The sequence below is a fragment of the Aedes albopictus genome, chromosome 2 (assembly GCF_035046485.1).
Source record: "Aedes albopictus strain Foshan chromosome 2, AalbF5, whole genome shotgun sequence".
Lineage (NCBI taxonomy): Eukaryota > Metazoa > Arthropoda > Insecta > Diptera > Culicidae > Aedes > Aedes albopictus.
The window spans coordinates 437652-460201 of NC_085137.1; the positions used below are offsets into that span (position 1 = coordinate 437652).

Sequence of the window (22550 nt, forward strand, 5' to 3'; positions counted from 1 at the left end):
TGGACTTTATGAAGTCCACTAGATTATTACAGGAATTGCTGTAATACTTCTAATGAATATTTCCATACCGATGTGTCCAGGGATTGTTTTAAGGGTTCATCCAAAACATCATGTAGGAATTTCTACTGAGATTTTTTGCATTATTACTTCCGGTGTTTCAGGCAGGAATTTTCTCCTTAGGCTATTGCAGGACCTCATGCAGAAATTCCTTCAGGGCGTTTTTTTTGCAGATTTTGTTTTAAAAGAAATTTGTCCACGGATTGATCCAGGAATACTTTCTCCAGGAGTTTATCATAAAATTCCTCAATAAAATTTTCTAGAAATTCCACAAAAGTTTTCCGGAGAAATTCCTCCAGGAAGTTATTCAGAAACTCCTCAAGTATTTTCCCGAGATTTCTCCACGTATTCCTCCAGAGATTTATTAAAAGTGCTTTCCACTTTTTCACAGGTATTCTACTGCAGATTGCTGCAGAAACTTCTTCAGGGATTTTTTCAGAAACGTCTTTGTGGAAGTATTTTTCTTCAGAGACTTTTACACAGAATTTAAGGGATTTCTTCAAAAGTTCTTCCATGAAGTTTTTCAGAAGTTCTTCTAAAACTTTCTTCAAAAATCTTCCTTCAGGTATTTTTTAAACCTCCCCCTCCCCCCAAGAACTCCTGCAGAAATTCATTCCACGATTTCTCAGTTCTTATATTTTTTCTTGTCGCAATTCTTCTAAAACTTTCTTTAAAATCTATCTTGAGATTTTTTTTTTAAACTCCTCCATTAATCCGCACAAATTCATTCCACAGTTTCTTTTTAGAAACTTCTTAAGCTATCTCCTCGAATCCTAGAAAAATAAATAAATAAGGGAGCATTCTCGAGAAACTCTGCAAGTAATTCAAAGGAAAAATTGCTTGAAAAATTTGTATAGGTATTTCTGCAATAATCCATGGAGGAATTCTGAAGGACTTAAAAAAATGTCTGTGAAAAACACAGACAAATTTACAAGTGCAAATCTTGCAGAAATCCCTCAATAAATGTCTAAGGGATCCCCGGAGGATTTTCTGAACCTTTGAAAATCTCCTGGAGATACTCCTGATTAGACAAATAAATAAAGGAGTTCTTGGAAAAATTTCCTATAGAATTTCTGAAAGAATTTGTACACAAAAAAAAAACACTGAAAACTGGGGTCATATCGGAAGGAGATCCTGCTTAAACAAAAACAATTATGAAGGTTTTTTTAGAACAACTGAAGAAATTTACAGGCATTCATGCGATAATATCTTGACAATTACCTTGGAAACCGCTGAGGGAAAGTCTTGAGTAATTTCTGCAGAAGCTATTTAGATAATGTTTGGAAAAACAAACACTGAAGGAATCCAAAAATCGTCTACAGATTGCTCCAGGAATATTTTCTCCAAGAGTTTTTCTTAAAATTCCTCAATAAATTTTTCTATGAATTCCTTCAAGGGTTCCTCGAAATATTCCTCCAGGAATTTCTTCAGAAATTTCTCCGGGGATTCCTTCAAGTAATTTCCTGAGATTTTCCCAGATATCATTCTCCATAGATTCATTCAAAAGTACTTTCATGATTTTTTTATAGGTATTCTACTGAAGATTGCTGCAGAAATTCCTTCAGGGGTTGTTTCAAAAATTCATGCTGGGATTTTTTTTTTGAAATTTCGTCTTGGAATTATTTTATCTTCAGGGACTTCTTAACTGAATTTAAGGGTTTCGCAGGAAGTTTGGCAAGGGGTTTCTTTAAGGGTTCTCTTTCATGTTTTTTTTTTAGAATCTTTTTAATTTTTTTTCAAATCTTTTTTTTTTGGATTTTTTGTTTTTAAACCCCCATCCAAGAGTTCCTTGAGAAATTTTTTCAGTGATTCCTGCAATAATTCATTCCACGATTTCTTTTAAGAATGCTCCTGCGATTCTTTCAGAACCATCCATCCTTGGATTCCTTCGGAGACCCTCCAGAACAGATATTCCTCAAGAGATTTTCAAAAGTTCTTCCGACAATTGCACAAAAATGACTGAAGAACCCTTTAAGTGAATCCTACAGGAATTTTAAAAGTAAGTCTTTGGAGGATTATCTCAAGAAATCCCTTAAGGTTGAAGGATTCGTCATTGATACAATAGTTATAATTGAAAATTCGAAAGCAGTTTTTTTTTGTTTAAAACTGAAGGGGAATTTCTAAAAAAAACTTTTAGAAAAATCCCTAAGAAAAACTCCTGAAGAAAATTCTGACAATATTTCTGGAGAAATACATTTGCTTCAGAAAATATATGAAGAAATACAGGCATGAACTTATGCAGCAATCCTTGAAGGTTTTTTAAACTATCCCTTAAGGAATCCTATGAGGGATTTCTGAGGAAATTTTAAAGGAAACCCGTGGACCAGTTACAGGAGGCATCTTTTGAGAAATTTCTTGAAAAAACTCCTGAAGAAGTTATAAAAAAATCCTGGAGCAATCCCTGAGAGAAGTCTGACAAGGAATACTTGTTAAAATCACTCGGAGAAATGCTGCGAGTACTTTTTTTCTTAATGTAGAAACATTTCAATAAATCCTGAAAGAATCCTCAAAAGAATTTCTGGCGTAGTCCCAGGAAGCAAACGTGAAGAGTTTACCATGAATTTTATGAAGAATTCTTGCCAAATATGTCAGTGGAATTCTAGCAAAATGACGTTTTTACGATAATTACACTAATTTACAGCATTTTTTTTAGCTCCGTAAGCTGATGGTCATTTTAAGTGTAGAATCATGTCCTGAGTTCGAAAACGGGAAGGAAAACAAATAGTTTTGAAATCAATTTTTAAGAAAAGTTGATCCTTTCATAGATCTCCATTTTTCCTGTCACTGGATAACATCTGATGTTTTAAATGTACGTTGAGAAATATTTTTTTGATTATTTTTTTCTTACTGAAAAAAAAAAATACAAATCTTCATTATTATTTTGCATTTTTTTCTCAAATTTAAGGAGATTGGCCTATATAATCACCAATATCTTGAATCCTACTAATTTGATGCAAAAAATAATGTTCAGATGATCGAAACATATGATATTCAGCTTTGTATTTATGCAAAAAGATTGAAAATTCATTGACTGCAACCCAACATATTTAAATGTTTATTGTTTAAATGTAAATTTCATATTTTCAAAAACTGTAGAATTCCATTTTTTAAAAACTCAAAAACTGTTCTACCTATTTTTTTGAAGCACGATCTTGATATCAGAACATAGTAATGCATAACAATTTTTGACCGTTGATAGAAGTTCATGACTTTGTTTTTTGTAAACCATAAAAAATCATAAAATAATAATGCATTAAGTGGGTACCCCGCATGATTCTTAATAAAGCGCAACAGTGTAGTCTTTTTTTTCGAGGCGTACCAGTTTATAGGGAGCTGAAGTTTGCAAAACATGAGTAACCTGCTCTGAGTTTACCATGGCAGCGCTGAAATGATGTCTTCGAAGATGTTGGCGCGAGTTTCTTCGGGATTAGGGAAACACATACTGAAAGCAGCGTATTTCACGGCAGCTTCAATGCTATATTAAATAGAATTCATTTTTAGTATTTACACTTCATTTTTCTTATAAATAACTTACATGATAGTTTCTTAATCTCTAACGAACTGTCTCACTCGACGCACAACTTAACACTAAATATTCTAATAATTTAATTCCTATTGGACAATACAGTTGCCAGTTTCACTCCAAATACACGCGATACCGTCGCAACAAAGATATTTGAAGGACTTTTAGAAAAAAAAAATACCTTGATATTTATCGTGGATCTATGCAAGATGTTGAAAAATTCAATGTTCTAAAAACTTTACACGTATTTTTTTTCCAATTATTTATTAGAAAGCCCCAAAATAGGGGAACTTACGTATTTTCGGCCGTTTTGTTCTCTTCGTCATGGGGGGTTTTTTGGAACCTGTTGATCTCAAAGTTAGCCTCACATCCTTCCCAACCAAGCTGAGTTATGTGCCCAAATTTCAGGCAATTTGTACTACAAAAACCCCCCATGACGAAGAGAACAAACCTGCCGATAATACCATTTGTCACCCTATATTAAGTAACCCTGGATGGTCAAATGCTCTTTTTTCGATAACTGTTATTTCTCACTTTTTTAGTTTTTGTCGATGTTCAAAACGAGCAAAATGAAACATTTTTTTGATAATTTTATTCCAAAATAGAATTTACATAAAGGTTCCAATGAAAAAACCATGCATATTTTTCCCCAAAATCCAATCATACTTGAATGACAGCAAATTTAGAAAATAAAAAAAAATAGGCCTTGTTAAAAATGGTGTTCGAGGCGTTATGGAAATCCCCTTTTTATTTTGATATATAAATAATGCTTTTTTGATAAAAACTGCAAAACAAAAAAATCTCGAATGACATTTTACAAGGTCCCGTGATTTTTTTTAAATTTGCGGCAACTTAGGTTTGGTTGAATTTAGGGAAAAAAATATACAAAGCATTTACATTAAAATTTGTACGTACAATCTATTTTTGGTATAAAAATACTCTAAAATTGTTTCATTGTGCTTGTTTTGAAAATCGATGTAAAATATAAATTCGAGAAAGAATAGTTGGAAGCATAAACATTCTGATCCATTCGGCATTTTTTGAAGCTGGAAGTCGACTTTCTACAGAAAAATAATAATAAAAATTGAAGGGTAAGGTTTTTGGGAAATCGAAATTGTATAACATCTAACATAAATCCGCACTGATTATTATTTTCAGTGTATATCCTTTATCAAATATTTTCAAATATCCTAAAACATTTTCGAAGTAATCATTCTAATCCAACATACCGTTTTCGAGTGTCGAATATGCATGGTCTTCGGCTTAATGGACGAAATGAGTTAACAAAAGTTTGAACAAGTCAAACAATTTTTCGACACACTGTAGAGGTGCCTAGCACCAGCAGCATTGGTCGGTCGGTTGGCGTCATACCCGCTTTCCTTGTCCCAGGGGGTGAATAGATCGCCTGCCTGCATGCATGCCGCTCCCATGAGCAACATAGTGGTGGATAATGAAATATTCAAAACCGCACGAAAGCCACACCGAGCCAGGAGTTTTTCTCCTCTAGCTTTTGATAAATACTGACTAGCTAGCTTAGTGTGCTGTATATGTGTATGAATATAAGCAGATACAGTACGGTCTGCCCCGGTTCGAATCAAACAGCTCTCTTCCTCTAATCGACATTTACTGAGGCCGCCCGTTTGTCTGTCCGTGCACCTTGAGTACTATAACGAGTCCTTATTGTAGGATGGACGACTAGTCCAATTAAAAATGCATCCTTCCTTCCTGTAACCATCACTTCGACCTTCGATTGGTTTGCTTTTGTTCTTTGCTTGATAAAAGGGGGTGCTTGATCGATATTTACTACTTAGCAGAAAGATAGTTAATGAATTAATCTATAGATTCTACATTGAGGAAAGGTGAAACCTTGTGAGTTCCACATAAACAGATCGATAGAAGTGTCTACTTCGGTGAGCTGACTGAATTGAATCGGATTAAGACGATCATCGATTGTGGTTACGATGGTTGTTGATTGCTATTACTTCATCGACCTTCACTGTCAATTGAAACTCGTTATTTTCTACGTTGAGTAATTATGACCGCAATTCAAAGTGGTTGCACAATTATAGATCAGTATATTATTGTATGTTTTGTATTTCATTAACATTTGACAAAGAACTACCCGAGCAGAAAAGAATAGCTGCTGAATAACATATCAAGGTTTTAATCTTAAATACTATCATACCTCGATATGCACTTCATTATGTAGGTGGACATAAGAGGCAAAATAACAAAAACGAATACCATAATGTTGTATGAATAACGCCTATGAAATAACAAGTAATGTTATTTCAATAGTGAATGCATACATAAAATTTGGAGTGCTATATTTGTTACCCAAGACGTATTGAAAAACAAAGCAATAACATGTTTTGTTATTAAATTGTACATTTATTCGATAGCTCTATAATGTAATAGCAAAACATGTTATTTAGTTATTGCACTGCAGAAACAACAAATGCCACATCAATACCAAACTCTGCTCAAGTACCTACAATTGTTATTTTGATGTTCTCATAGCATTTTGTAGAATAACCTAGCAATAACAAGTTTTGGTATTAGAGCACAGGTTGTTCTTTGCATGGTATTTGTAAGGTATTCTCTTCTGCTCTGGTATTTATACCATTATTATCAGTTCTTTATTACTGAGATTCTTAGCCCCAATATATGCTTAGGCAATTACGGCAATAGAACAAGTAGAAATGAGGCATCTCATATCTACCCATTAGGTTACGTCTAATATTATAAAATCTGTAGCCGCAAACATGCTACAATACGCTGCTTCCAGATTGCGCTCTTCCTCCATAATTTTCCAATAAATATTCAACGCCTGCATTTACAATTTAGATCTCGGCAGCTTGAAGATTTGATGTCGGCGGCGCCAAACTGTCCTGTCTTCTTGCATTATCGGGTGCCCCCACCCCTTCCCCCCAGCAACCCTCCTAGTCCCACCTAACACATGTACCGGCAAATTTTTCGTTTCCGCAATCAAGGCCACTCGTCAAAAATCGATAATAAAAGTTATCATCCGTCGTGGCTGGCGCGCCGCCGAAAGTACTGCTGCTATCATATAAAAAAAAGTTTTTCCCCGCATTCCGAGCTCATCCATAAATAGTCCTCCGGACTGAGTTGTGCTATTATTGTGTGCGGTTTAAGCAGCTTGGTGGAACAACAGCGCAGCCACCAGGCAGAGACAAGTGATTCTATAGTTTATTCGCGGATTGTAGCCTTATCTAGTAGGAGGGGAGTTATATGTCGAGATATGTCGACATAAATCACGGCACAACGGCCTCCTCTGCTGAAACCGCGTGAATCTCTTTCGGGTTTGGCGTTTGGGTATTGTTGTGCTTTTCGGCTGAATGATGCTGAAAGTAGTAACCTCGTTTCGTTTCCATTGAAAGCAACCCACTGAATTGTGGTGAAGTAGTTTGGAAACTAGTAATTAAATTCCACAAACCAGGTGATTGCGGATGATAACGAAGCGTTAGTCTACGTTTAACAAATGGACTGTAAATATAGCTTACTCTACCTCACGCTGTTCCTCACGATTTGATTGCACTTTGAGAATTTGGATTGGTTCAATGTCTTCAGTTATTGAAGGCCAATGAGGTTTCTTCAGAAACTTCTTAAGTAATTAAAGAAAAAAAACTGCTAAAAGCAACACCATATATCCACTCAATTTTTTCATGTCAAATTTGTCTGTTTTCTAAATGCAAGACAAAAAATCAGCTTAGTGGACGCAGTGGTTTCATTTCTTCCAACAGCGGGAGCTAAAATATCTAACTATTCAAGGGATACAGACTAGATTTTTACAGTTTAGGAGTTAAATATGAGATACTTCAAACAAAACAAAATGGAACGAGCTCACCAATCACCAATCACCAAAAAAAAACCCCCGCTTACGTGCGTCACAAAACTTACGACGCCGCCACAAAACCGTGATAGAAAAAGTCTACTGCAGCAAAAGTGCCTTATGCGTACAAAAGTGGAGGCGCTATACGTGCATTGATGGAACAATAATAAAGCTATATGACTTGAAGCGATATCTTATGCGATGCACCATGTGCACTATTGTGACGTAATTCAGCATCTTATGCGACTTATTAATATTAAAAAAAAAACAATTCTTATCAGCTCAATATCGAACTAATGAACTCTGTATTGTCGAGCCACATTTCACACGCAATACCAAACGCTACTTATGAAACAAACTGATTAATTATCATGATATTCTAACTCATCTCAGTGTTTGTTGGGATGCACTTGGTTTTCTCTTTTGCTGTGCGTGTTTGGTAGGCTAAAAACGACGAAGCACCATTTTCCGTACAGTTTTCACTGCCCCTCTCTGGCTAACGCCTTCCAATGTAGATTATCAAACCAACAAAACAAATAATGAAGACTTTGCAATCATAGTTATGGCTGTTCACTTTCTTGTAGCTTTTTGGCTCTGCACCCACAGTGCAACAGAAATTCTTTCATTGTTATCACTTATCAAATCGCATAATGTCAACTTAAACGCTTCTAGCTTATGTGGGTTTGTATGCACACTTCAACGAGTTTATTTGTACTTTTATGCGATTTCATCCATACACCAATGCGAGGTAAACTAGCACAACAAGAAAAGAACCAAACGAAGTCGTATAATCATCGCTGTACGCAATTATGCGAATTAATTTGACACTTTGCGAGTTCGCTCGCATGCTATTGCGAATAAGTAAAGTTCATCGCAATAAAACATCAGTATATATTTACTACGATGTACTCAAACCTTATAAAAGTTAATTTGTATTCTTATATGACTTTACCTGATACATCGTAATAAGTTCAAAAAATAACATCATATGCGATAAAAATTGTCAGTCAGACGTTCATATATGCGATAGTGACTTAAAATAATACTTTATACGATGTACAACGTGATTTTTTATGCGACTCCTTGTTATCTGGGTAGAGATTCGCATTGTAAACGATACCGAAGAAAAATATGCTTTGAAGTAAATTCTTCATACAATGATATACAGGGGATGGCCAAAATGTTTGGAATAGGCAACTTTTTTTCTTTCACAAAAAAGTTCAACATGCTGTAACTTTTCATAGAGTGCATCAAATATTCTCAAATTTCGACCGTTTGTCAACCTATTGTATGTGCATCAGTGGTACAAATTTGAGCTCGATTGGTTAATTTTTCGCAAAGTTATAACCGTTCTGGTAAAACACTATTTTTGAGACTATCAATTTTTGAACTCTCATATCTCGGAGAGCAGTAAACCGAATTGAATGAAATTTTGAGCGATTATCAACAATATAATAATGCTTAAAAAATCATCAAAACATAGGTACTTTTTAAACGTTGAAAAAGTAATGATGGATTGACAATGTTGAATCTTTCGAAAAAAAAATATTTTTTTTACATCAATGTCATTAATTTTTTTTGATATCCAAAAATTTTCTACTTCTGTTCAGAAGATATCTATAATAAGATATATTGGAGCCTATTTGGATTAAAGGAAGAACATGTTTAGTAATTTTTGTGCAGTATTGTAAATTTTACTCATTTTCCTCTATATGGGTGAAAATGTCAAACCATCATAACTTCTTTCAACGTTTAATAAGTACCCATGTTTTGATGGATTTTTAAGCATTATTATATTGTTGATAACTGCTCAAAATTTCATTCAATTCGGTTCACTGGTCTCCAAGATATGAGAGTTTAAAAATGGATAGTCTTAAAAATAGTGTTTCACTAGAACGATTATAATTTTGCGAAAGATAAACCAATCGAGCTCAAATTTGTACCATTGATGCACATATAATAGGTTGACAAACGGTCAAAATTTGAGAATATTTGATGCGCTCTATGAAAAGTCACAGCATGTTGAACTTTTTTGTGAAAGAAAAAAAGTTGCCTATCCCAAACATTTTGGCCATCCCCTGTATGTTGCCCTTTACTGACATTTATCAGATTTGCTAGTATGTCAAAAACATTCAGAAAAAGCTTGTAATTAAAAAGCACAGAATGTTGCTAATTGAAAAATTTGAGGATGAATTTGAAAAAAAATGATCGCGTTCTGGTTGGTTTTGAACCCTTTGACCTTCTTTTTGTTTTGGATCTGGATACAAACACAAGAACAAGAACAAGAACAAGATGACATTCAACAAGCAAAACATAATAAGCAATAGTGTCCGGCCATTTGGCCGAATGCCATGTGGTCGAATGGGTCGTTTGGTCGAATGCCGTTTGGCCGAAACGTGAGCAAAAGAATTCAGAAGTAGTTTTTGACATTCTGACTGCCAATATGAAGGGATATTTCCTTCTTTTAAACGTAGGCTATTCTTTCTAGTTTTGATATCCAGGGATTAGTTGGCGTTGAAACTGCCAATATTTTATAAAAGATTTTTCTTTCTTTGACTCATAGGCTGTTCTTTCAAGTTATACTGAGGCTGAGAACAGTAGCATGGTCACTTAAGTTTATCGTTCGTTTCTCGGCCAAACGGCATTCGGCCAAATTACCCGGAACCAAAAGTGATAATTAGTTCTTGAAACCACATGTTGCATTTGCAACTTACAATGATTGGATCAAAGCCGCGAGGGAAAAATGGATTAAGTTCTATGCTGGGTGTGGTTGGAAGTATCCCGAAACTCGATTATCGGAATAAACTTACCCGAGCAGGAGCAAATAGCTGAAGAATACCAAACTCAGGTATGGAATACCTACAACCTGGATGAGGTATTAAGAAGCCCTGCATAAGAGGTAAAATACCTAAAATAATAACTGATGTGTATTCTGTGAATAACACGTGAATAATGACATCAGGTATGGCAATACATACCCAAATAATAATCGGCGATTTTTCTATACAAATAGCGATTTTTCCATAATTGAATAATACCACGAGCAGTCCTCAACACCAAACCAATAACTCGTTGAGGTATTATATAAATAACTATAAAATACCAAAATAAGTTATTTTCAATACCTTGATAATCGACCAATACCATGTCTTGATATGATACCTGACTTTGGTATGCTCCAGTTATGGGTCAGTTATTCATTCCTGCTCGGGTATGAACGGAGAACTGAATGTTCTGGAAGTTGCTTGAAATTGGAACCGAAACAACGTCATTGGCGATACTATTCCTGCAAGAATTTCTTCACAGATTCCTCCCGGATTTTCCTTCAGAGATTCTTTTAAAAGCTCCATCAGGGGTTTCTCCTTGAGTTCATTCATAAAATTCTTTCTGAAAGTTCTTCAATGATTCCTCCAGGAGTTGCTTCAGGGATTCGCCCAGGATTTTTTCTAGGAATTCCCAAAGATATTTTCTATATCTTGAATTCCATTAGGGACTTCTTCAGCAATCGCTTCATAGATTTTTTCAAAGACTTTCCCAGAGATTTCTTTAGGAACTATTTAGTTCTTTCGGCATTTCTATCGGTTTTTTTTTTTTCCTAGAATTGTTTGTGAGATTTTTCCCAGAATTCTTTCAGGAATTTATTCATAAAAATGGATTTCTCCAAAACTCCTTAAATGGATTTCCAGGAATTCTTCGTTGATTCCTCTAAGATTTTATTCTTGAATTCATCAAGAAATTGCTTCAGGGATTTTCTTGCAATTCTTTGTGTATTTTCTTTTTGAATTACTGTGGTGTTTGCTTCTGGAACTCCTTCAGGAATGTCTTCTCAATTTTTCAGTAGCTCCTTTGTGGATTACTCCAGGAACTTCTTCATTGATCTCTGGAGAAACTCCTTCAGGGATTTTTACAAGAACTCTTTCAGAGACTGCTCTAGTAACTCTTTGTAGGTTTTTTTTTCAGGATTTTTTGTGCGATTTCTTCAAAAATCCGTCCTCCAGAAACTCCTCCAGTGATTTCTCTAGGGATTTTTTTCGGAAATTCTGCCAGGAATTTCATTTTTTTGTGGGACTTTTCCAAGTATTTTACCTGGATCTCCTTGAGGAATTTTCCCATAATCTTTTTAGGGGTTTCGCTAGAAGCTTCTTCAATGAATTGTCTCAGGGGTTCTTCTAGGAATATCTTCAGGGATTTTTTGCAGGAAGTTTCGCGGTTTTCTTCTTCAACGATTCTTCCAGGAACTCCTTCAAGGATGTTTGTAGGAACTCCTAGAACTCTTACAGGGATTCTTCTACGAACTTCTTGAAAGATTTTTCCAGGAATTCTTAAATGTATTCTTGGAGCTTGGAGTTCCCCGAGGGTTTTTTTTTCTAGAATTTCTTGGGGGATTCTTCCAGGAAGTTCTTCAGGGATTTAATTCAATAAATCCAGAGAATGCTACAAGAATTTTTTTCTGAAATCCTCCAGGAGTTTTTCCTGGAATTCTTTAAGAGATTTCTCCTGATGTTGCTAGAGAAATTTCTCTTGTATTTGCTGGAAAGATTTTTTCAGGAACTCTTCCAGAGATTCCTTCACAAACTCTTTCAGATATTTCTTCAGGAAATCCTTCAGGAATTTCTAACGAAACGCTTTAAGAGAGTCTTCTGTGATTCCTTAACCTTTCGTAACTCGCGCAGTTGACTACCTGCGTCAGCACCACGCTAATGCTGAGTACAAAAAGCGAGATTTTTTCAACGTGTTGTACAAACTATAACAGCGCGATCGCTCGAGGGTTAAGTAGTTTCATAGAATATTTCACTTGAAATTGCTTAAGAGATTTCACTAGGAATTCCTGCAGCGTTTCCTCCCAGAGCTTTTCTAGGGATGTTTCTTAGAACTTCTTCAGGACTTTCTCTAGGAATTCCATTGTGGATTTCTTCATGAGCTCCTTCAGGGATTCCTTTAGGAATTCCTTGAGGAATTTTGCACGGATTTCTTTCACACATTTTTTGAGATTTTGCATTGAGTTCCCTGAGGACTTTTCCTGGAATATCTGGACGGACTCCTTCGGGAATTTTTAAGAATTTCTTCCGTGAGTTTCTTCAGAGGTTCCTTCAGAGGTTCCCCATGAAGTTCATCCGAATTGAATTGCTGGATGAACTTTCTTTTGTGATTTCTCTAGGAGATCCAGGGAGCTCAGGGGTTCTTCCAAGAGTTCCTTCAGTGATGCCTCAATGAGTTCCTTATGTGGTTTCTTCTGAAATTCCTTCAGTAATTCCTCTAAGAGTTTTTCCAGGTAGTTCTTCAAGAACTCCTTCAGAGATTCTCCAAGGAGGAAATTATTTTCATTCCTGTAGAAATTAAGGATTCCTTCTCGAGTACTCTCAGGAATCTGTAGGAATCCTTCAAGAATTTCTTCAGCTTCTTCGGGGTTAACTATGAGACTTACTTCGGGATTTCTTTAGGTAAACCCAGCTTGCCTATAGCATTCAGCCTTTGAACAATCCATTTCTTTTGCAATGCATTGAATCAAATTCCGAGGTTTACGGAAACGTCTTTCGAATAACATAATCAATGTAAACAGACTGTTCTGCACTATATCGTCGTACAGTAGCACAGCTTCGTCTTCCGTAAGAAACAGAGCAAGTCGAGAGGAATTCAAGTTCAACGTTCAATGTATGTACATTTGACTCTCCATGTGCTCTGTTTCGCGGTGCGAAAACGGGTGAATATCAAAAATAAAACCGATTTGAATACCTCTACTACTCACCGACTTACTGGTGGGGATAGTCTAACATATTTAGTAGTGATGTACCTTACTCTCACTGCAGGATTAGGAAATAACGAGAGTTTATTAGGTACACGCACAACCAAAGTTCATGGATTAACTGCCCAAAGAATTATTAGCGAGAATTTTTCTAAGATTAACGAAAAGTAGAAGAAAAATAATGTGTATGTAACAAAGAAAAAAAGAACAATAAATGTTGTTCCAAATAAGCTTAAATTATTTACTTTATTTGTTGGGTTCATCCGAGTCTGCTTCTCCCTATGTTCTACCCAATGGCGATACAATGAAAAACAAAAAAAAAACACAAACACAATCAGAACTAAACTACCCCATTTGTTTAATGAGCTCATTCCGCGTGCAAGAAAATTATTTATCGCCATTTAGAAGCAAACCATTTTCCATTCACACTTTGTGCTTGTTGTGTGAACGATAACACCTCCCCATATTTCATAAATGGCATTGCCAAGAAGGGTACATGCAACATTAGTGCCTTTCTTTTTTTAAATCCTACCCCGTGATAGTACTCATGAAGTCATCTCTCAAGAAAATGTTAAAACAACGTGTTACGTAATTGTGCTATAATAGATTTTTTCATAAATTCACTTGACTTCTGAAAAATGATGAACGCAGCTGAAAAAGTATTACATATAGCAAATAGAGTGAAACACTTTAGAGTCGTCATTTGCTATCGAAATTGATGATACATATTTATGCAACCTTGCACGACAAAAGGTATATTCACTCTTCGTTCAAGGAAACATTGAAAAAGCAAGAAAACAACATTAGTAGGCCCTTTACAGGATCTTGATGTCCGCATTGCTGCTTTAATGCTCAGCAAAGCGTAACCCATGTGCTCGGCGAAAAGTTGGAGGTTGCTTTGATTACAAGGAAAGCCAGGAAAATACCAGTTTAGAAGAAGAATCGCAATAACAGCTCCCGATGGCGAGCCAAACAGACCGGAAGATATTGGAGATCGTTGTTTGAGTTGCCATTATCGACAAATATTGACCAACGGCTTCGACTGAAACGGATAATGAATGGACGCTCGATTGCTTTCTGGGTAAAAAAAGAAGAACGAAGTTCTTCATTTAACTACTTCGGGCCTTATCATCGCATGAAATCGCTCCGTTCTGTTTTCCTTGCTTCCGCACCATAATGGTTGGCATGAACGCCACCAACCAAGATTCATAATGATAGGGCTTCGTGGGTTGAGGAAATGACTACCACCGACCCGGCCGCGATGACCTTTATGTGGGGCATCGCCAAGAACAGAGTCCCCCTCCATTAAAGTTTATTGTTTGAGCATTGGAAAACCTATTTATGACCTTTCACGCAACTGATGAAAAAGTTCTTCGTGGCTCCCGCTGGTTTTAATCTTGCACGCCCGGAGACAGTGTGGCGCTGGGATAGGATCTACGTTGAATTGTATACTGCAGGTGACCCTGACTTTTAATTGAATCAGTGTGACAGATGGGAAACTATCACGATAAATGTTTGTGTGCAGCCAAAGATGTGAAACTTTTTCAAAACTTGTTTTACTGTATTGTTTTCACGCTGCAATCGCAATTTTGCGGAAAATGGAATAAACTACGCTTTTCACGGAACTAAACAAAGGAGCGGCCTTAAATCAGCAACTTTGTTATTCTATTTTCGATGACATACCAAGCTGAAAACACCAACAAAAACAATCGACGTAGTATCGCTTCAATAATGTAAAAAATTTACGTGACAACCCACCAAAATTATGTTAACCGAAACTTTGTCACGCAGATAAGCACACAGAAAACCACCTCATCAAAGCAGTCTGATTGCTTCGCGTGGGAGTGCTTCCACATCACCACAACCACGTGGCATTTACCTACTCCTATCGTGCGGATGTCATATCTCTGACATTTTAGGACACCTAGAGGACAAATGAGCGACAAGTCATTTGTGTGTCTCTGCCGTTATTGCTTGCCATGCCTTGAGCAAACTATGTAGTTCGATCGACGACGTAAGCCTTGTGCCAAATCCGGCGTGCACAATGATAGGCTTTCTGGAAGAGAAGAGTATTGCCATTTCCATACTATGCCAGTAGCTTGTTTCCATCGCCTTCTTAGATTCGCGAAAAATACATTCCAAAGTATTTTTTCTGCGTTATAAATAAGTAAACTTTAATGTATGGGGTAAAATTGTATATAATAGTGTTCTCATTTGTAATTGTTTCAAAGTTTAAACATCGTTGTAAAGTATAATTCAGTAACACATTTTGAAAACGACGTATAATCAATGGTGTAGCATTGATGTAGCCTGCTTAATTAAAAATCAATGATTTTCAATTAGAACAAAGGGTCCAAAACTATTAGAAGGTGCTCTAAGGGATCAAGTAAAAATATATCCATGAGTTACGCGGGCGAGTTAACTTTGATTTAAAAAGGCATCCAGTAGAAGCCCTCTGAAGTATTCAGGAAAAATAATGGAAGAACCGAATACTCTTTTTTATGTTTCTCCAGCTTCCCAAAAGGGATCTGAAGTGTATCTTCAACGAGTTTGCAAAAAAAATCGGAAGCAATTCAACAAATATTTCTGCAGATTTACATAAGACCTAAAAAGGATCATCTCGAATCAGTTATCCTGTAAATCTACTGATAAGGTAGCTATAATTTTTAAAACACTTTTTGCCTTTCTCATACAGCAAAGTGAACTGAAAGGCTACATATTCACTCAAAATACGAATTTTCGATAGAAGGCTCGGAGGCCGGAGGGTCAAGTCCCATCAGTACGATGAGCTGAGATGATGTCTGTATGTGTGTATGTCTGTGTACAAAAAAATCATTCATCTTAAAGCACTTCCCATTGGTCGATTTTTCGGATTTAAGTACGAATTGTTTAACCGCATTGTTTGCTTAATGGTACATTTATGGCCATTTAAGGACAAACGTCTTGGAATCCCGCTTCAAAAGTGCATCAAAACTTCAGACGCACAAATCTCAAGAAGCAGCTTCAAACAACAGTGCATTTTATTATTGTGATCTTGCTCACTTGTAATAAGCTTAAAATGAGAAGATCAGGAGCGCTGATGTTGTTTACGAAGAGATTTGTGCGTTCGAAATCGTAAGTAGGTGCCAAAGTCAGCCTTTGTGGCGGCCATTATGAAACTCTAACAAGTCTGTCCTTAAGAGATTCGGACCAGAACCACCAGTTGAACTGGCTGTATGTAAAACCGAAGACTATTTTATCAAGACATGGAACTCCACTGATTTCCCATACTAACGTAAAACGTCACCGACGGCAACGCCACCTGTTGAGATATGGTGAAACCTTTGTATAAATGAGTAAGAGTGTATCGGTACGAGTACGAGAATCACTCACACTATCATGAATAGTTTCAGCTTCATCCGTGGAATTAGACCTGTGCGCCGCCGCGTCACACCGCCGCCGACATTTTTCGTCCCACGCCGACGCCGACCGAGGTCATTTTTCGCGCCGATGATCTGTGCACGAATAAAATCAAGTTGCGTTGCGTTGCGCTGCGCTGCGTAGTATTGTCCGTGCAGTTGAATCTCGGAATTTTCGACTAGCGAAGTTGGATTTTTCTCCAAATCCGTGCGTCGGACCTAACTTCGGAAGTGGTGCGCTGTATAGCGGACCAGGTTTACTATACAGCGCACCACTTCCGAAGTTAGGTCCGACGCTTGGATTTCGAGAAAAATCCAACTTCGCTAGTCGAAAACTCCGATTTTCAACAAAATTGAGAATAACGGAAACAGTGCACGAATAAAATTAAGTATACACAAAGTTGATATAGAATTTTTTTTTATCTGTACTAACGAGATTTTTAGCCCTGGGCTAGTTCATCTCGGGACCCACGCTTTACTTCCCTTCCGAAAGAAGAACTCACATTTTGCGAGTTTGTCGGGAGTGGGATTTGATCCCAGGTCCTCAGCGTGATAATCAAGTGTTCTAACCAGCACACCAGGTCCGCTCCCAATACAGAAAATTCTCACGATCACAATAATAAGAATTTAACTGCAATAATTGATTTCTCATCATCAAAGAGAAAATCTATGATTTGTATTCGGTTACTTTTGCAGTTATACAACTAGTCAAAACCATTCTCTAGCAGATTACCATTAGGTTATTTGAAAATGATTAGTATCATACTATTAAGAGAATATCAATAAAAAAAATCAATCACTAAAGTTATGCCCTTATGAAATTAAAATTTAAAGCAGTAAGTTCGAATAATATGAAATCTGGTCATTTTAATTTTTGTCTGTCTATTTTTTCCTTTCTAGTGTTTTGGACAAATTGTGCAGAATACTCTTATTTATAATTTCTGAAGAAATTCAAATGGACTTTCAGAGTGTTCAATCAAATACAAAACTCCTAGAATTTTTTTTTCGTTTTCATTAGATTTCCTTATTATTCATCATCCACATCTCTCCGGCAGTTTCTTCAAAGATTATTTCAGAAATATTCAGTGATGCTTTCATGAGATCCACCAGGGATTCTCCCAGAAAATTCTTCAGGGATGCCTCCATGATTATTATTATTTTTTTGCAGGAATTATTTCGGGATAACCTCATGAATTTTTTTCTGAAATTCTTTCAGGAGTATTCATAAATGGCTCCTGGAGATCCATCAAAAATTCCGTAAGAAGCTTCTTCGAAAACTCCTGCAGGAGATCTTTAAAAAATAGTCTAGGAATTTCTGCAGGGGTTCATTATGAAACTCTTTAGAAATTCCTACAGGAAGTGTTACAGAAATTAGTCCAGAAGTTCCTTCAGGGATTCCTCCAGGAGTTTCAGATGTTTCTTCAGAGATTCCTACAGAAATTCATTCAGTAATCTCTGCAGGAGTTCCAGGAGGATTTAGGGATTCCTGCATAAAAGTTCCTTCTAAGTTTCGATGGTAGTTGCGACTGGAACTTGATGTTAACTTTTATGTTCGGCTATCTCAGTCATACACTTAATTAGACGTTATATGTTTATTTTACCCGACGTTTCGGCCATTGGGTGTGGCCTTTTTCAAGGGAAAAATGGTTTCTCGTCTTCGTCTTAAAGATTTTGCTGTTCTGCTTGTCGTGTGGTCATGGTTTTGCTTAATTGTACAAATTTTTTTTCGTTTACATTTTTACTTATTCGTCACAGGGTTTTCTCTTGAAAAAGGCCACACCCAATGGCCGAAACGTCGGGTAAAATAAACATATAACGTCTAATTAAGTGTATGACTGAGATAGCCGAACATAAAAGTTCCTTCTAAGATTCCTTCAGGATATTCTTAGGGGATTCCTGACTTCTCCTGGAATTCCTTCGGACATTTCTCCTTGACTTTTGATAAGGATTTCTCTTGGAATTCCTTCGGGGGTTTCTCTTGAAAATCATTCGATTATTTCGCTTGGAAATCCTTCGGAGATTTCTCCTGGATTTTCTTCAGGGGTTCCACCTGGGATTCCTTCAGGGATTTCTCCTGTAATTTCTTCTAGGATTCGTCCTGGAATTCCTTTAGAAAATCCTCCTGGACTTCCTTGGACTTCGGAGATTCCTCCTGGAATGCAGTCGTGAATTCCTCCTGGAATTCCTTCGGGGATTCCTCTTGGACTTCCTTAGGGCTTCCTTCTGGAATTCCTTCGGAGTTTCCTCTTGAAAATTTTTCAATTATTCTGCATGGAAATCCTTCGGAGATTCCCCCAGAATTTCTTTGGGGGCTACCCCTGGGATTCTTGCAAGGATTGCTCCTATAATTTCTTCGGGGGTTTCCCCTAAAATTCCTTCAAGAAATCCTCCTAGAATAACGTCGGGTATTTCTTCTGAACTTACTTCCGGGATTCCTCCTGGACTTCCTTAGTTGATTCCTCCTTGAATTCCTTTGGAGATTTCTCCTGGATCTATTCCGAAGATTCCTCCTAAGATTCCTCTGGAGATTCCTCCTAGAATTTCTTCGGAGATTCCTCGTGGAATTCCTTCGGAGATTCCTCCGTGAATTCCTCTGAGTATCCTTTTGAGATTCCTTCAAGAATACTTCTAGAGTTTTTTCAGGGATATCTGCTGGAATTCTCTCGGTATTCCTTCTGGACTTCGTTCAAGAATTCCTCCTGAAATTTCTTCAGGGACTCCTCCTGATATTCCGTCGGGGATTCTTCCTGAAATTCTTACGGGAAGTCCTCCTGGAATTTCTTCAGAGATTCCAGGATTCCTGGATTTCCTTCGGAGTTTCCTTTTGGAATTCCTTTGGTGATTCCTCTTCGAATATGTTCGGAGATTCCCCCTGGAATTCCTTCGGGGATGCCTCATGAAATTCCTCTAGGGATTCCTTTCAGAATTCATTCGATGTTTCCTTCTGGAATTCCTTCAGTGATACCTCTAGGAATTCCTAGAATTCCCTCAGGAATTTATCCTGAAACTCCTTCAGAGATTCCTTCTGGGTATTTTTCGTTGATTCCTACTAGAAATCTTTCTCAAATTTCCTTGGAAATTAACACTTGAATTATTTTGGGGATTCCTGCTGGAATTTATTTTGGATTACAGCTAGAATTCCTTTGAGATTTGTGCTGAAATTCTTACGGAACTTCCTCTTGGAATTCCTGCGGGGATGCCTCCTTAAATTTCTTTGCGAATTCTTCCAAAAATTCCTTCAGGGATTCCTCTTGAAATTCAACCAGCGGTTCCTCTTGTAATTCCTCCGAAGATTCCTCCTGGATATTTTTCGATGATTCCTCCTAGAAATCCTTTGGTTATTCCTTCTCGAAATAATTTGAAAATTCTTTCTGGTATTCCTTTGGAGATTCCTCCTGGACATCCTTCATGGATCCCGCTTAAAATTCTTTCAAGGATTTCTCTAGATATTCCGTCGTGAATTCCTCCGGGAATTCCTATGGGATTTCCTCCTGAAATTCCTTTAGTGAATCTCTTAGAATACCTTTGAAGATTCCTCCTGATTTTTTTTTTCTAAAGTTCTTCGGAATTTCTTTCTTGAATTTCTTTGTTGATTTCTCTTAAAAATCCTTCGGAAATTCCTCGTGGAATTCGGGGATTCACATAAACATAAACATAAACGCGGATAGCTCCTACCTATGCCGCCGCCGCTGGACTCGCGGGCGACTGAACATCTGTCACCCTTTGATGTCGACGCAGCGCATACATGTGAAATTGTTATTAAATGAATGCTGTTATGTATGTAAATAAAGTTAGTTTTGTTATTGTTCGTTTTATCGTAACAACGGGATTTTAATTCGTCGTCCGAATTACATGTTTTAATTTGTTTCTCGCGCTAATGACCATAATACGCGAGTTCGGCCACCACGTACGGGCACGGAAAAGTAGGCCTTTTCCTGGCAGATTTGCGTGAGGTAAAACAGCTTAAGGAGAAACTTCAGAGAACACAAACATGGCTGCCACAACGGCCGACTTGATCCCCTACTCGCGTTTTCCAGAGCACCAATCTTGAAAGTTCGTAAACAAATGCGCTCGATTTGGAAAAGCTGCCTCTTTTTGCAAGTGAGCAAAGCCAGGATAAACAAGTGCGGCTTGGTTTGATGCTTCTTTCGTCAGATTTGTGCCTCTATAGTTTGTATGCAAAATTGCTAAGGGATTTTTTGATGTTTCACCTTAATACAATGAGAAATTGCAAAAAATCGCTTTCTAAAACTATTTCTCTTGTCTCAAATGTACTAAACAAACGTGGAAAACCACGCATCCCACACACCCTGTGAGCACCTCAAAACAAATGTCGAAATTATGCATGCATGAAGCAAAACGCCAGTTCCTAGTGGGCCCCCAATTTCGTGGCACATCCGGTGATAAAGGAAAAAAAACAAGCCCGCATATTTAAGAGATATGAAAACTGGCAAGAAAATGTCGCCTGCTTTGGCATGTTTCTATCCATCCAGCACGAAAGCATGCAGTACTCTGTACGGTGAAACTAGTACAAAAAAGAACTTAAATAAAATAATCTTTCCACATTCTTCCGTGGACGACATCATTTGTCATCAGCATACTTCATATCTTTGGCACTAAAGAGGCAGGAAACGGTCCGGACACGTGCAAGGAAATTTTTCGCTTGTTTTCCCCGCGTGGAGGTCGAAATTGAGTGCAAAATTCACTGATTAATCCATCTAGATGTTGAATGATAGTTCCCTGATTTTAACAAAAATACCTACGTTTACCTAGTGTTAAATTCTGTTATATTTCTCCTGTAGTTTATCTTGTTTCACGAAACATATTGCTTTAATTAAACTTTTTAAACCACGTGACCACGTCCCTTTCAGTAGACCAATTGCACCAAGAAAAGTTAAAAGCAAAATAAACGAAAAGGATTTCCGGAATTTTAAGGCGTCACCAGCACCAGCCGAAATGATCTCAACTCATGCAATCACATCGATCAGAGCAAGCCGGGTGCCACCGAGAAGCGAACAATAAAGTGTTTCAAAGAGCGAAAAAAAAATGGGCTACTGCTTTCAGCTTCTCTTCGTGTACCCTTGGCCACCAGCCACCCAGCGTCAGCGCCAGGAATCGGACTACTGCGAATATATTTCAGTTTTGAACTTGAAAAATTCGTCACCCCAAAAATACACGTGCACTTTTGGCAGCAGCTTGTTTGTGTTTTTCTTCTCTCAAATGGTTGCTTCGATTCCATTCTAGGGGATGCTTTCTCCAAGGCATCCTGTCATTTTAAGGTGTTTGTCTGACAGGGACAAATTTGGTTTGAAATATGGTGACAGATCGACTTTAATTCACAGAATGAAGAACTTTCTGAAAGTGAGAAAATGTCTCACTGAGCTCAGCCCCAACTACAACTGTCAGTTTACTCGATTGAGTAATCACAGTAAACAATTATTTTAATAGCTTGTTTACACCGAATCGGGATCGTTAGTCGACGTGTGCCGCACATTCCGCGCACGTAGAAAAGTATACAAATCGATCCCGGCTTTGCCGGATATGAAACGAGATCCGGATGCGGCAGAATGGAAAAGAACTGTTTATCCAATTCGTTTGTGGCGCGCGCAACGTGAGATTGGAAATGCCAGCACAACGCCAGCCAGCCAGCGATTCGATTTTGATTTTTCTCCAATGCACAACAATATGATGCATTCTGTCAGCGCCAATTTTTCCTGATTATTCACCCAGGGTCAAGGAGAGCCACGGAAAGTCAGGTCACGTCCACTAGTTGCCCCGGAGAAGTGCAGTGTACTCTGCCAAGAACGAAACGCCATTTGGTGGAAAAGAGTTGCACGTGCTTGCTTGATTTTGGTTCAGCAGTGCATGCATGGTTCACTCTTCATCGATTCGAGGACTGTGGAGCGTTCTGCATCCGAGCAAGCTGTGGATTGTGAGTGTGCACTGTACACACTTCGGAAGGGGTTTTCAGATCGT

General features: G+C 37.5%; 1 protein-coding gene across 6 annotated transcripts in view; it reads right to left on the reverse strand.

Annotated features, from left to right (window-relative positions):
* Positions 1-22550, reverse strand: part of LOC109416814 (apoptosis-resistant E3 ubiquitin protein ligase 1) — a 118847-nt gene that overhangs the window by 47095 nt on the left and 49202 nt on the right. The window lies entirely within an intron of this gene.